Raw genomic sequence first — 13584 nt, 5'->3', positions numbered from 1 at the left:
CACGATGTTGATGAAGTGGTTGTAGTCCAACACGAAAGTAGCCCATCGCTCCGCAATGTCAGCGTCAAAGACAAGGGGAGGGGGCTTGCGGCACGAGAACGCCATGGTGAATAAGGAATTAAACACTAGTAAAACTAGGGGCAAATAAAACCCGATAAACAGGAGGCGGGCGTTTAACTTACTGACACCATGTAAAGGAGTCAAGTCTGACACACTGTAATTTTACTGAGTATTTAATAAAGGCACATGTCAAACACGTCCCAGTACTGACTGCATCTAGTCTTCAGGCGTACTGGAACCAAGGGAGGAGCAAGGGAAAGACATCACAGTTATACTGAGATGGCTGGGCGTGGTTAGTGGTATTGAGGTAGCTACATTATAGGTTGCATGCATAAACCATCTACAAAATTGATGAGGAAGGTGTCAATCTTGGTCTCTGATTTACGGAAACTGGCTGTTTGGCCCAACGTGTCCTTGCGGACCAAGTTGCATAGCGAGCTAATTCCATATAACTTCCCTATTCTTGTAGCTGACGAAGTATCTTTTAAATGTCATAATTGATTCTGCCTCTACCACTTCCTCTACCACCTTGTTGCATATATGCACCAGCCTCTTTGTGTAAAATGTTGCCATTTGGATCACTTAAAATGTTTTCCCTCCAGTCAACTAATTACATCTTCCTATCCCCACCTCCTTCTGCTCTCAGCAGAGGCCACATCCTCTGCTCATCACTCATCCCTTCTAATCCAAATCACCCCACCCCCCCCCCCGCTCTCCCAGGTACATTCCCCAGCAACTACAGGTGATGCAATACCACCTCCCTTGCCTCCATCCAGAGATCCCAGCAATCTTTCCAGATGAGAATGAGGTTCGTGTGCACCGCTATAACCCACATTGACTGCATTTAGCACTCCCAATGTACCCTTATTTACATCTGTGAGACAAGGCGATAGTTTCGCCAAACAACTATGTTTGCTCAGCCAGGGCCTGGTTGTCTGCTGGTTACTGACCATTTTAATTCCCCTTCCCATTTCCATGCCAACATTTCTGTCCTGGGCGCCTTCCATGGCCAGAATGATGCAAACTGGAATAACAACAATTCCTATTCTGCTTGGGACGCCTCCAACCTAATGGTATGAACATCAAATTCTCCAATTTTAAATAATACACTCACCATCTTGATCCTCTCTCTTTTCCATGCCCCAACTCCCCCCCCACGTCTATGCACACACATTTCTCCTACTATCCTGTTCCTCTTTCACCCCTCCTTTCCCTTCCACCTTTATCCCTTCGGCTCTCTGTTTCAATGCTCACTGCTCTTCTTGTCTGACACCCTTTTGTCTCCTTTTCATCTCTCCCCTTTGACACTTACTTTGCCAAAAAAAACCTCCTCACCTGTTTCCACCTATCCCTCTCTTCTTTCCACCACCCCCCCCCCCCCCCCCCATTTATTACAATCAGTCTGAAGAAGAGTCAACAATCCAAAATGTTGGCTCCACAGATTTCCTCCACAGATGCTCCATGACCTGCTGAGTTACTTCAGCATTTTGCGCTTTGTTCAAATGTATGCCTGTAGTTTTAGACTCCCCTATCCTGACGAAAATGTTGTAGCTATTTCACCATATGTAAACCACGCATGATCTACCACTATAAGATTACCCCCAAGGAATAGAGACCTAGTCTTTCTAGCCTCTCCTAATTCAAACCCTCCAGACCAGACAATATCCTCAATTCTTTTTTTACACCCTTTTCAGTTCAATTATACTGTTTTTGGATGGATGAACTGGAATACACGGCTTCCCTTGTTGATGATCAATGTTGCATTGAAAGTAGTCGTGTTGTATTGTTGCCATACTTTTTTGCTACTGAGTCAGACAAAGTTGGTAGAAAAACAAAGGAAATAAAAAGAAAGGTTTAAAAGCAAAGTGGTGATGATTGAAAGGGACCAATTACAGAGATGATAGACTAAAAATAAAATTATGATAGAAGTAAAAGATAGGACTAAGGAAAGCATACACGTTGATGCTGACTAGAAATATAAAACCAATTTAAAATAATTTAACCTTATTTCCCCAAAATACCTATGTGCATAATTTCTAAAACAAAGGCACAGGATCAGATTAGAAAGTTAACTAGTGGCAAGCTCTGATGAAATCTATATTGTATCAATAATTTAATTGAAGAACATCACAAGAATTAGCTTTGATACCTGATTACATTTGAGGTCATTGGTGACCAGATATACCAGTTTTACCCTGTTTGCATACATTTGCATTAGATATGCATTTTCCTTGATTATATCTTAATACTTCTGTTACTCAACAGATGGAAATCTATATTAATATGTATAACATTTTAAGCTGTGGCTTTAAAATGAAATTTTAGAAACCACTAGACCAAGTGGGACCCATTGGTTCCCGTCCCCTCAATGCGCAGTTGGGGGGGGGGCGGCCCGCGGTGTCACACACACACACACACACACACACACACACACACACACACACACACACACACACACTCTCCCCTCCCGCATGGATATTATAGTAGAGAGGGAGGGTAGAGGGAGTTGGAGGAGGGTAGGGTGGGGAGTAGAGATTGAGGCGGGGGGGGGGGGGGGGGGGGGGCGGCATCACATGGGAGGGCCGGTCCCTGAACGCAATACTCCACCACTCATCCATAGGTCCCAATACACACCACTCCCTAGAGAGTGGGGGGGGGGGGGCAGAGAGGGATGGGGGGCTGAGAGGGAGGGGGAGGGGGGCAGAGAGGGAGGTGGAGGGGGTTAGAGGGGGAGGGGGTTAGAGAGGGAGGGGGTAAGAGGGAGGGGGGTAGAGAACGAGGGGGAAGGGGTAGAGAGGGAGGTGGAGAGGGAGATGGAGGAGAGTAGAGAGATGTCGAGAGATGGCGGCGCCGCCTTAGCTGCGGCTCGCCTCGCTCTGAGCTGGGCCAGCGGCCACCCGGCCTCGGAGCTGGGGCAGCGGCAGCGACCACCTGGCCTCGGAGCTGGGGCAGCGGCAGCGGCCACCCGGCCTCGGAGCTGGGGCAGCGGCAGCGGCCACCTGGGCTCGGAGCTGGGGCAGCGGCAGCGGCTACCCGGCCTCGGAGCTGGGGCAGTGTTCCGGCGGCAGCGGCCACCCGACCCGCCCGCGGGCCCAGTGTCGGGAGCTCGCAGATCACAAGTTGCGGACCTGTTCTCCGGAGCTCCCGCAACAACAGCTGCGTCCGCTGGACTGGAAGGCCGCAGCTTCCGCAGCTTCGACCACTCCGGGCCGCGGAGTTGAACCGGCCCGTTCGCTGACCTCGAATTCAGCCGCGGGACTGACATTACTTACCATCGCCCAGCGGGGTCACAACATCTGAAGCCTGGATCGCCTCGGCGCAGAGGGAGAATAAGAAGGGATGAGACAAAGACTTAAGACTTTTGCCTTCCATCACAGTGAGGAGGTGCCTGGTGAACTAATTGTGGTGGATGTTAATTTGTGTTTATTGTGTGTTTTTGTCATTTTGTACTATATGTAGGACTGCAAGGCAACAAAACTTCGTTCAGACCGTAAGGTCTGAAAGGCAATAAAGGCTACTTTGAATTAGAGAGGGAGGGTAGAGGGAGAGGGGCAGAGACCCCTCCCCATCTCCCTCTCCTCATTTCCCTCATCCTCCTCGCCTCACTACAATATCCTGTTGTGTTGCAGCAAATGCAAGAATTTCTGTCTGGGACACATGGCAATAACTCTCTTGACTAGACTTGACTCATTCCCATTCCCTGCCGCAGCACCTACCCAGGTCGTAGAGCAGCGCCTGGGCCTGGAACTCGGCCTGGTTCTCGTACTCAGCCCGGACCTGGCTGTAGACTTCAGCCGTCAGCTCGGCCGCCGCATGGTGTCCAGTTCAGGCCCCGACTTAATCTCCGGGCAGGCCCCGACTTCATCACTGGGCTGGTCCCTGACCCCGGCTCGTCCTTGGTTCCATCTGCGGCTTTTTTTTGGGCGCCGATCACGGCCCCATCCCAAGCCCCGAGCTCGGCCCTCACTCCAGCTCCAGGCTGTGGTCCAGCCCAGGCCCAGTCGCCGGGCTCGGTCCGCGGCAGCAGACTCCCAGCCAGGCAGCGGGCGGGCGTCGACCCGGGGACCCGACTTGCGACTGGATTGGATTTTTTGTGTTTTGAGGCCCCTCCTGCGCGTGTCCTGTTCTGACGTCAGTCGTTTTTTTGTGTTTGGAGTGCATGAGTGCCCCTGCCGAGCGGAGTGTCCCGTCGTGCCTTAGGGGTTGATTGTGACGTCAGTCGGAATTATTTTCTTCTAAATGAGAATGTTGAAAACTAATATTTTGAAGCTGTTTTTAAAAGGTTGGTAATTTGTGAATTTGTTGAAATGCGACGGGAAGATATGTATCCGGTCGGCAGAGAAAATGTGAGTAGCATGTGTGAAAATGGGAAGGCTGTGGCCAAGAGTTTGGAAGAAGATACAAATTAAGGAGATTAAAAGAAAGCCAACACAACCCTGGCTCACACAGACATTTAGAATGTTAAAATCAAAGGGAAGAATTTTAGTATAACAGAGATGTTCTAAGTCCTGGGGTGTAAGATGAAAATGCAGTTAGTTATTAAACATTTTTGACAGGTATGATTGTGTGATAGGGTGTGCCTTTTAAATGCAGTATTTTCACCTTGATTTGCTATTATTTGATGGTGTAGAAAAATGATTTAAACTTTTTATTATTTTCTAAAAATGTAGCTGTGCTGAAATCTTTTTCCTGCTTCTTCCTCTTCTTTAATTGAACTGCCTCTTTCTTTTATTGCTAATTGCCAATTCACAAGTTTTACCATTCTTGATGAATGTGGCAGCAATACTGTTGAGTACAAAAATGGAATAGCTCGAACAATTAAATGTACTGTATAATAATATGAATGCTTTAGTAGTAGTACAAATAATCCTCATCATAATGGGCCGGGGGGGTGGGGGGGGGGGGGGGGGGGGGGGGGGTTGAAGGGTAGAGAATGATGTCCGTTATTGTCGATTGTCTGTTATAATTGAGTAAGGAATTTACTCCTATCACCTAGCGTGAGATGAATTTCTTTCAAATAAATGTTCAAGAAGGAACTGCAGATGCTGGAAAATCGAAGGTACACAAAAAAGCTGGAGAAACTCAGCGGGTGCAGCAGCATCTATGGAGCGAAGGAACGTTGCCTATTTCCTTCGTGATATCTTGCAGTATAACAAGCAACCTAGGTTCTTAAAGAGGCAGTAGTGTCTGATTACTGTGGGGAATGCTCCGTCCGTTCTAACCAAAGTCCGTAATAACGAGGGTGAGCTGTATATCAGTTTGGGTTTCTTTAAGTTGATTAACTAGGAACACAAAGTTGTTTTATTTTTATTTATTACGACTCTAAGATTATTTATTTAGTGTGGGGAAATTTGGGCTATCCAGTCCTTCTTCCATAATCGCCAAAATGCATATTCTGGCATGAGGCATTTCTCCGAGTCATCCAGTTTCACATAAAGATCCCAAAGATGTGCAGATTGGTTGGTAGGTGAATTGTTTCATAGTGTGTACTCATCCACACAGATTGTAAACGTCTTACACTTTTTGGACAATTGCAAGGACTAGGGTTCCTGCAGTGGTATCTTGTTGATCCCAATACTTGTTTCCTCTATAGTTGCACTCCTCTTTCCTCTTGAATGACCACTTCCACTGTACTTTATTTAATTTGTGTAATTTATTTAATTCTGTCCTCATTGCTGTAAAACCTTTATGGGGGTCCCTTATTTAATGAAGTTCAGGCACATAGATGCTTCTCATGCAGATAATCCTGTTGAATTCCCATGTGAGTTCCCATGAATTCCCATTGTCTGCTGTTCTGAATCCAAATATGAAGTACCTTGGATTATTTAAGATTTTTACACTTTCATATGAAAAAATGTCTGTTGAAAAGCTTTTTTAATTGACCTTCCAAAATTCAAAGCATTTCATATTCATCTGCTAAATGATGTTGAATTTGACAAAACAATGGCAGTTAATTTACATTGTGCATCTTATAATGTACACAGAAGGTTACCAGGTAATTAGCATGGGCAAGAATATAATTTTACATCCCCCCCCCCCCCCCCTGCTTCCTCTAAAATTGCCCCCTTCCTTGCAGAATCCCGTTTTTTCAATTAGACACAAAGAACTGCAGATCCTGGTATACAAAAAAAGACACAAAGTGTTGGAGTAACTCAATGGTTCAGGCAGTATCCCGATCTGAAATGTCACCTATTCATATTCTCCAGAGAAGCTGCCTGACCCACTAAGTTACACCAGGACTTTTTTTTCTTCTAGTGTTGCATGAATTCTTCAAGGGTTTTCAACTGTTTATCGGGAATGCCAGTGCATCTGTCAGTGATACCTATGGATGAAGAGGATTATTTGAATACTTGGTTTGACTTGATCCTTGTTAGCATCTCCAACTCTTGCAGCAATAAAAACATAGGAGTTCGCTTATCAAAAAATATGGCAGATGCTGAAAATCTGAAATAAAATCAGAAGATTCTGGACTCAGTATTGAGTTTTGCAACTTCAGGCAAATTACTTTCTCTAATTCAATGAGAACTGGTCACTACTGCCATCCAGGGAAAAAAAGATTCTGACTCTCTGTCCTATCTATGCCTCTCATAATTTTGTATACTTCTAGCAGGTCAGTCACTCCGCAACCTTTGGCGTTCCAGAAAAAATAATCCAAGTCTGTCCAACCTCCCCGTGTAGCTAAGTGAATTTACAGAAAACTCTGCTTTAAGTGTCGAATATGTCAGGAGGACACATTATTGGCAACAATGCTGAATACCCACTAATCCAGGCAAGATTGTGCTAAAGCTCCTCTTTTCCAGTCTCCACATCATCCTATAATGAGGTGACTATAACTGTGCGCAATACACCAAACGCGGCTTAACCAAAATCCTTTAAAGCTGCATGATGACTTCCTAACTCTTGTAGGCAATGCCCCGACCAATGGAGGCAAGCATACCGTATGTCTTCTTTACCACTCTATCTACTTGTGTTGCTTCTTTCAAGGAGTTATGGACTTGGACCCCAAGATACCTTTGTGTACATCAATTCTGTTCAGAGTCTTGCCATAATTATATATTTTTTCCAATCATTTGACCTCCCAAAGTGCTACACTTTTTTGCTCAGATTAAGCTCCATCTACCACTTCTCCGCCCATTTCTGTAGCTGATCAATATCCCGCTATGGACTTTGACAGCCTTCCTCACAGTCTGTGACCTTAGCAATCTTGATGTCATCTGCAAACTTACTAACCAATCATATATGTTTTCTTATATATATCGCAAACGACAGAGATCCTAGCACAGATCTCTACAGGACTCCACATGTCACGGACTTCCAGCCTCAATATTGTTCTTTCACCTCAACCCTCTGTTTTCTATCAGTAAGGCAATTTTGAACCCATTCCACCAACTAATTGTTAACCTCATACATCTTAATCTTTGGATCATTATACCATGGGAGACTTAAATAATAACTGACTAAAATCCATGTAGACAGCATCCACTGCCCTACCTTCACCTTTGTCACTTCCACAAAAATAACACCGTTAGTAAACCATGACCTGCTGCATACAATGCTAACTGTCTCTAATTAACCCGTTCTCTTGTAAATGGTGGTAAATCCTAATCCAATGAATCATCTCCAATAGCTTCCCTTCAACAACACCAAACTCAATGAAGCCAATTCCCTGGATTCTCTCTACTTCCCTTCTCAAACAAAGGAACAGTGGCTACTCTGCAGTCCTCTGACTTCACATGTGGCTAGCAAAAACGCAATGATCTTTGTTAAGTCTCCTGCAATCTCCTGTCTTCCGTCTTTCAATAACTTGGGATAGATCCCATCAGGCCTTGGGGATTTATCCATTTTAATGCTCTTCAAGAGCCCTAAGATGACCACCTCCATAATCTCAAACTGCCCCTGCATATTAGTATTCTCCACATTTATCTCACTCCATTTTGAAACTTTTACATTTCTGTATGGTACAGAAATTGTTCTACAACTTTTGAATGGTAACCCTGGCCTCATTTTATCAGAAACATTCACTTTGTCTCCCAGCCTCTTCACCCATTCCTCTCCCAGCCAATCTTAAATGTAACATTTTCTTTCTTCCTCAGTTCTGATGAAGGTTTTTGATCTGAAATGTAATGTTTTCTCTTTCTACAGATGTTGCTCATCCTGCTGAGTGTTTCCATTATTTTCTGTTTTTATTTCTTTCTCATATATATTGTTGATATCTTTTTTATGAAGTCATGTGGCGATGGCTTCTTTGCTGACTGTATAAGCCTCCCTGACTTTTCCAAATTGAGGTCATTACACAAAAGATTGGCCTTGTGGTTCTTCTTTGTGCTATCTTCAACACTTGAGTGCAGACTTTGTGTCTTTGCAGTACTTAAAGTTAAATAGACAGAGAAGTCAAAGTGGTGTTCTTTGGAGATCAGTGTTGGGACCACTGTGGTTCGCCATTAAATAAGTTCTTCCACTCTCTGTCCAATTTATTAGTAAAAGTTTTTTCTTTCTCAGTTCTGACAAAAGGCCTTTGACTAGAATGTAAACACTTTCTTATTCTGCAGGTATTATCTAACCTGTTAAGTATTTGCAGCATGAAGCAGCTGAAGATGGTAGGGCTGCACAACGTCTGAATAAGATCATCTCTCAGCCTCCTGCACAACATGGAATAAAGTCCTAGCCTGCCTGCCCAATTCTCCCTAAAGGTCAGGCTCTTGAGTCCTGACAATGTCATTGTAAATCATCTCTGACCAAGACTGATCAGTACACAACAAGTGAGCCTCACCAATGTCTTGTACAACTGCAACATAACATCTCAACTTCTACACTGAATTCACCGATGAAGGCCAATGTTCCAAATCTTTCTTTCATTACCGTATCTATCTGTGATTCACCATTCACTTTGGTTTAATTTCCCAAAATGCAACACTTCACACTTATCTGATTTAAACTCTTAGCCATTCCTCTGGCCACTTGCTCAGCTGATCAACTATACCTTGGGTGTGACCACCCTGTGGGCAGCGTAGCTGGTAAAGCTGCTGCCTCACAACGCCAGAGACCCGAGTTTGATCCTGATTTCAGATGGTGTCTGTCTGGCGGTTGCATGTTCTCCCTGTGATTGCATGGGTTTCCTCCAGATGCTCCAGTTTCCTCCCATATCCCAAAGATATGGGGGTTTGGAGGTTAATTGGCTTCTGTAAAATTGCCCCTAATCTGCCAGGAGTGGATGAGAAAGTGGGATAAAGTAGAACTAATGTGGAACATAGAAACATAGAAAATAGGTGCAGGAGTAGGCCATTCGGCCCTTCGAGCTAGCACCGCCATTCAATAAACAATAGGTGCAGGAGTAGGCCATTCGGCCCTTCGAGCCAACACTGCCATTCAATGTGATCATGGCTGATCATCCCCAATCAGTACCCCATTCCTGCCTTTTCCCCATATCCCCTGACTCCGCTATTTTTAAGAGCCCTATCTAGCTCTCTCTTGAAAGCATCCAGAGAACCTGCCTCCACCGTGGAATTCTCTGAGGCAGAGAATTCCACAGACTCGCCACTCTCTGTGAGGAAAAAGTGCTTCCTCGTCTCCGTTCTAAATGGCTTACTCCTAATTCTTAAACTGTGGCCCCTGGTTCCGGACTCCCCCAACATCGGGAACATGTTTCCTGCCTCTAGCGTGTCCAAACCCTTAACAATCTTATATGTTTCAATGAGATGCCCTCTCATCCTTCTAAACTCCAGAGTGTACAAGCCCAGCTGCTCCATTCTCTCAGCATATGACAGTCCCACCATCCCGGGAATTAACCTTGTGAACCTACGCTGCACTCCCTCAATAACAAAAATGTCCTTCCTCAAATTAGGGGACCAAAACTGCACACCATACTCCAGGTGTGGTCTCACTAGGGCTCTGTAAAACTGCAGAAGGACCTCTTTGCTCCTATAATCGATTCCTCTTGTTATAAAGGCCTACATGCCATTTGCTTTCTTCACTGCTTGCTGCACCTGCATGCTTACTTTCATAGACTGATGTACAAGGACCCCCAGATCCCGTTGTACTTCCCCTTTCCCCAACTTGACGCCATTTAGATAGTAATCTGTAGATAGTATTCTTAGATAGTAATAATTAGATAGGATTCAATATGATCATGGCTGATCATCCAAAATCAGTACCCCGTTCTGGCTTTTCCCCCATATCCTTTGATTCCCTTTGCCCTAAGAGATAAATCTAACTCTCTTGAAAACACCCAATGAATTGGCCTCCACTGCCTTCTATGGCAGAGAATTCCACAGATTCACAACTCTGGGTGATAAAGTATTTCCTCAACTCAGTCCTAAATGGCCTATCCCTTATTCTTAAACTGTGACCTCTGGTTCTGGACCCTCCCAACATTGGGAACATTTTTCCTGCATCTACCCTGTCCAATCCTCTAAGAATTTTATATGCTTCTCTGTGAATGAGTGGCGGAATGTTTTTTTTTCTGTGCTATCTCATTTAATTAAACCCTCCCCCCATGCGAACATTGCAGCCGATCCTGGCATCAGGGAGTCAACACACTATCTTGGATCCCAGTTTGCTGCCACAGAATCTCATTTCTGTACCCCGAACTAGTGTGTCTCCTATCACTGTAGTCATATCTGACCTGACCATATCCTGCAGTAGTCAGTCTGGCACCAGATCCAGTGCCATAGAACTGACTGCTGCTCTCCTCTGAATGACCATTTCCCCCCCACACCCCTCGCAAAAATATCCATAATAGCATACTTGATTTGGAGGGGAATGGCCACGGGCCACTGCACTCTCTGCCTGATTTCATTCATCTTGATCAGCCATCTACTTTCTGCCCGTACCCACCTCATTATAACTATCTATGTGTCTCTCTTTCTCATGGACGATCTTGGGGTCATCCTGTCACAGCTCCAATTCCCACATGTCGTGAGTCAGGAGCAGCAGCTGGACGCACTTCCCGCAGGTTTAGTCCTCGGGAACTCTCAATATCTCCCTCACTTGCCACATCAGCAGGAGTGATATACCAATGTCCCAGCTGCCATCTCTACTGCACTAAGTCTTCAGGTGCTGTCCCTGAATCAATAGATGCGGAGGAGATTATGGCTAAGGGCTCTGCAACTTCCTCACTGATTTTCTCCAATAACTTGAAGACTGTCCTATCTGAATCAGGTGATTTTGTCAACTTTAAGGGCAGGTCGCCTTTCCTGAACCATATCAATTTTTAGCATATTCATATTTTCAACTACATCTTTGCTGTGATTCCAGTAACACTGTCCTTTTTGATAAAGATTGATATTATGTTTTCCATTCATCTCAAAGTTCAAAGTTCAAAGTAAACTTTATTGTCAATTCAAATAATGCAACAAGTAGTTACACAGAGGATTGAAATTGCGTTTCCCCATACTCCAATGTGCAAGTAATATTTATAACACAGACAGACAATATACCAATAAAGATAGACAATGGACATATACATTATATAAAATATTCACAGTGTGCCAGAGTGTAGTAAAATTTTGAGGTATGTTATTAAGGTGCAATAATAAAAGGTGCAATATAGAAAAGTGCAAATAGCATCCTGCAGACATTGAGTAGCAATGTTACAAAATTTGAGATTTAAAAAATCAAGTCTGTAATTTATCCCATCAGATAAAGCATAAAAAGAAGTTTAATTTGACACCTAATTCACTTTCATATCTCATGTATTTAAAACGTTATGGCCATTTTCATACTCGGAAATTAGCATCTTGTTCCCTATTGATTTTCTATGGACGTAACAAAAAAACTGTGATCGTGGACAGTCAAAAGCCCATAACTTTCTTAAAAATTAAGAGAACTGAATGAAATTTTCAGTTATCATAGATTGAACCATTCTGAAACAAATATAAAAGAATCTTACTTGGATGACCTGAAATTAAAGCATATAATTAGTTAGTTACCCAAGTGTAGCTAATTTCAAACTTCAATTACTAGATCTAAACATCTATCCATTTCTTAATAAATGATTAACATTTTTAAATAGCCTAAGTGTGCAAATAATATTCATAAATAATTCACAATAAAACATGATTTTAAAATCTCATTTACATTAATTTATAGGCCAAATGGAAGGAATTTAGTGTTCAATTGCTGTAAATTAAAGTCCATTTTAAATCAGCTTTCTAGTGGGATCCTGTGAAGGCGCTGGTTTAGAACGTTCACATTGCGGTAGATTTGTGCCTCAAATGCCCAGAAAAATACTGCGGGATATAATGGGCCCAAAATGAGCTACTCGCAATATTAAACTTTGTATAAAGGGATCTTAAGAAGCCCTTTTTAATGTAAAAATAAGCTACATACCTTCTGTGGTTTGCTCTATGAGACCCTGACGGCTGTCGGTGGTCGTGGGTTTAGAGATTGATTTTTAAACTACTATAACTATTATCCAAGGCCTTTAAAACTAATAATAGCTTTTGCGACGGGGTCTTCCAGCGATTTTTCGTTAATAATTAACAAGGCTGAACATCTTCGATTTGAACAGCCTAGAGAAAATCGCGTTTTAAACCGGCCCCCCTCTAAACGGCGCCAAAATCGCGCACACCCGCAGCGACAGATTTTCAGCGACGCTTCAGGTAGGCTTTGCAACATACCTACATTGAGTTAAAGTTAATTTGACAGTCAGTTGGTCTTTGTTTGTGTAATGTTCATGGAATTTTCTTGAGTGTGTTGAGTAGTCTGATGGCCTGATGGAAAAAGCTGTTTTTGAATCTGGTGGTTTTGCTCCGCTTGCTGCGGTAGCGCTTGCCGGATGGTAGGAGGGTGAACAGTTTGTGTGCTGGGTGGGTGGTGTCTTTGATGATATTGGTTGCTCTCTTGCGACAGCGAGATGGGTATAAGTCCTGGATTGCTGGTTGGGGTGATCTAGTGATCTTCTCCACTGTCCTCACCACTCTCTGTAGGGCCTTCTGGTCAGCAGCAGAGTAACTGCCATACCAGACTGAGAGACTGCTGGTAAGAATACTCTCAATGGCACCCCTGTAAAAAGTGTGAGGGCAGAAGGGGGGAGGTCGGCTCTCCTCATCCGTCGAAGGAAGTGGAGGCGTTGCTGTGCTTTCTTGACTAGGGAGATGGTGTTGGTGGACCATGTCTGATCATCTGTGATGTGCACTCCCAGGAACTTGGTGCTTTTCACAGACTCCACGGCACTGCCATTTATGGTGAGTGGGGTGTGTGCTGTCTGTTTCTTCCTGAAGTCCACAGTTATTTATTTTGTTTTATTGACATTGAGTTGAAGGTTATTGATGTCACACCGGTTGATGAGTTGTTGTGGCGATCAGTGAAACATGGTTGCAGGAGGGCTGTGATTGGAAACTAAATATTCCAGGATTTCGTTGCTTCAGGTGTGATAGAATTGGAGGGGCAAGAGGTGGAGGTGTTGCATTGCTAGTCAGGGAAGATATTACAGCAGTGCTTTGGCAGGATAGATTGGAGGGCTCATCTAGGGAGGCTATTTGGGTGGAACTGAGAAGTGGGAAAGGTGTAGCAACACTTATAGGT

At 44.0% G+C, this 13584-nt stretch overlaps 1 protein-coding gene and 1 long non-coding RNA gene across 5 annotated transcripts in view; both read left to right on the top strand.

Annotated features, from left to right (window-relative positions):
- The window catches only part of arhgap21 (Rho GTPase activating protein 21), a 182279-nt gene that overhangs the window by 23936 nt on the left and 144759 nt on the right, over nucleotides 1–13584 (top strand). The window lies entirely within an intron of this gene.
- On the top strand, nucleotides 752–5358 carry LOC116968862. The gene is made up of 3 exons (XR_004410545.1): nucleotides 752–1218; nucleotides 1834–1835; nucleotides 5347–5358. It is a non-coding gene; the product is annotated as an uncharacterized LOC116968862 (long non-coding RNA).

Source organism: Amblyraja radiata, chromosome 2 (genome assembly GCF_010909765.2).
Source record: "Amblyraja radiata isolate CabotCenter1 chromosome 2, sAmbRad1.1.pri, whole genome shotgun sequence".
NCBI classification, from domain to species: Eukaryota; Metazoa; Chordata; class Chondrichthyes; order Rajiformes; family Rajidae; genus Amblyraja; species Amblyraja radiata.
This window is presented reverse-complemented; position numbering and strand designations above follow the sequence as displayed.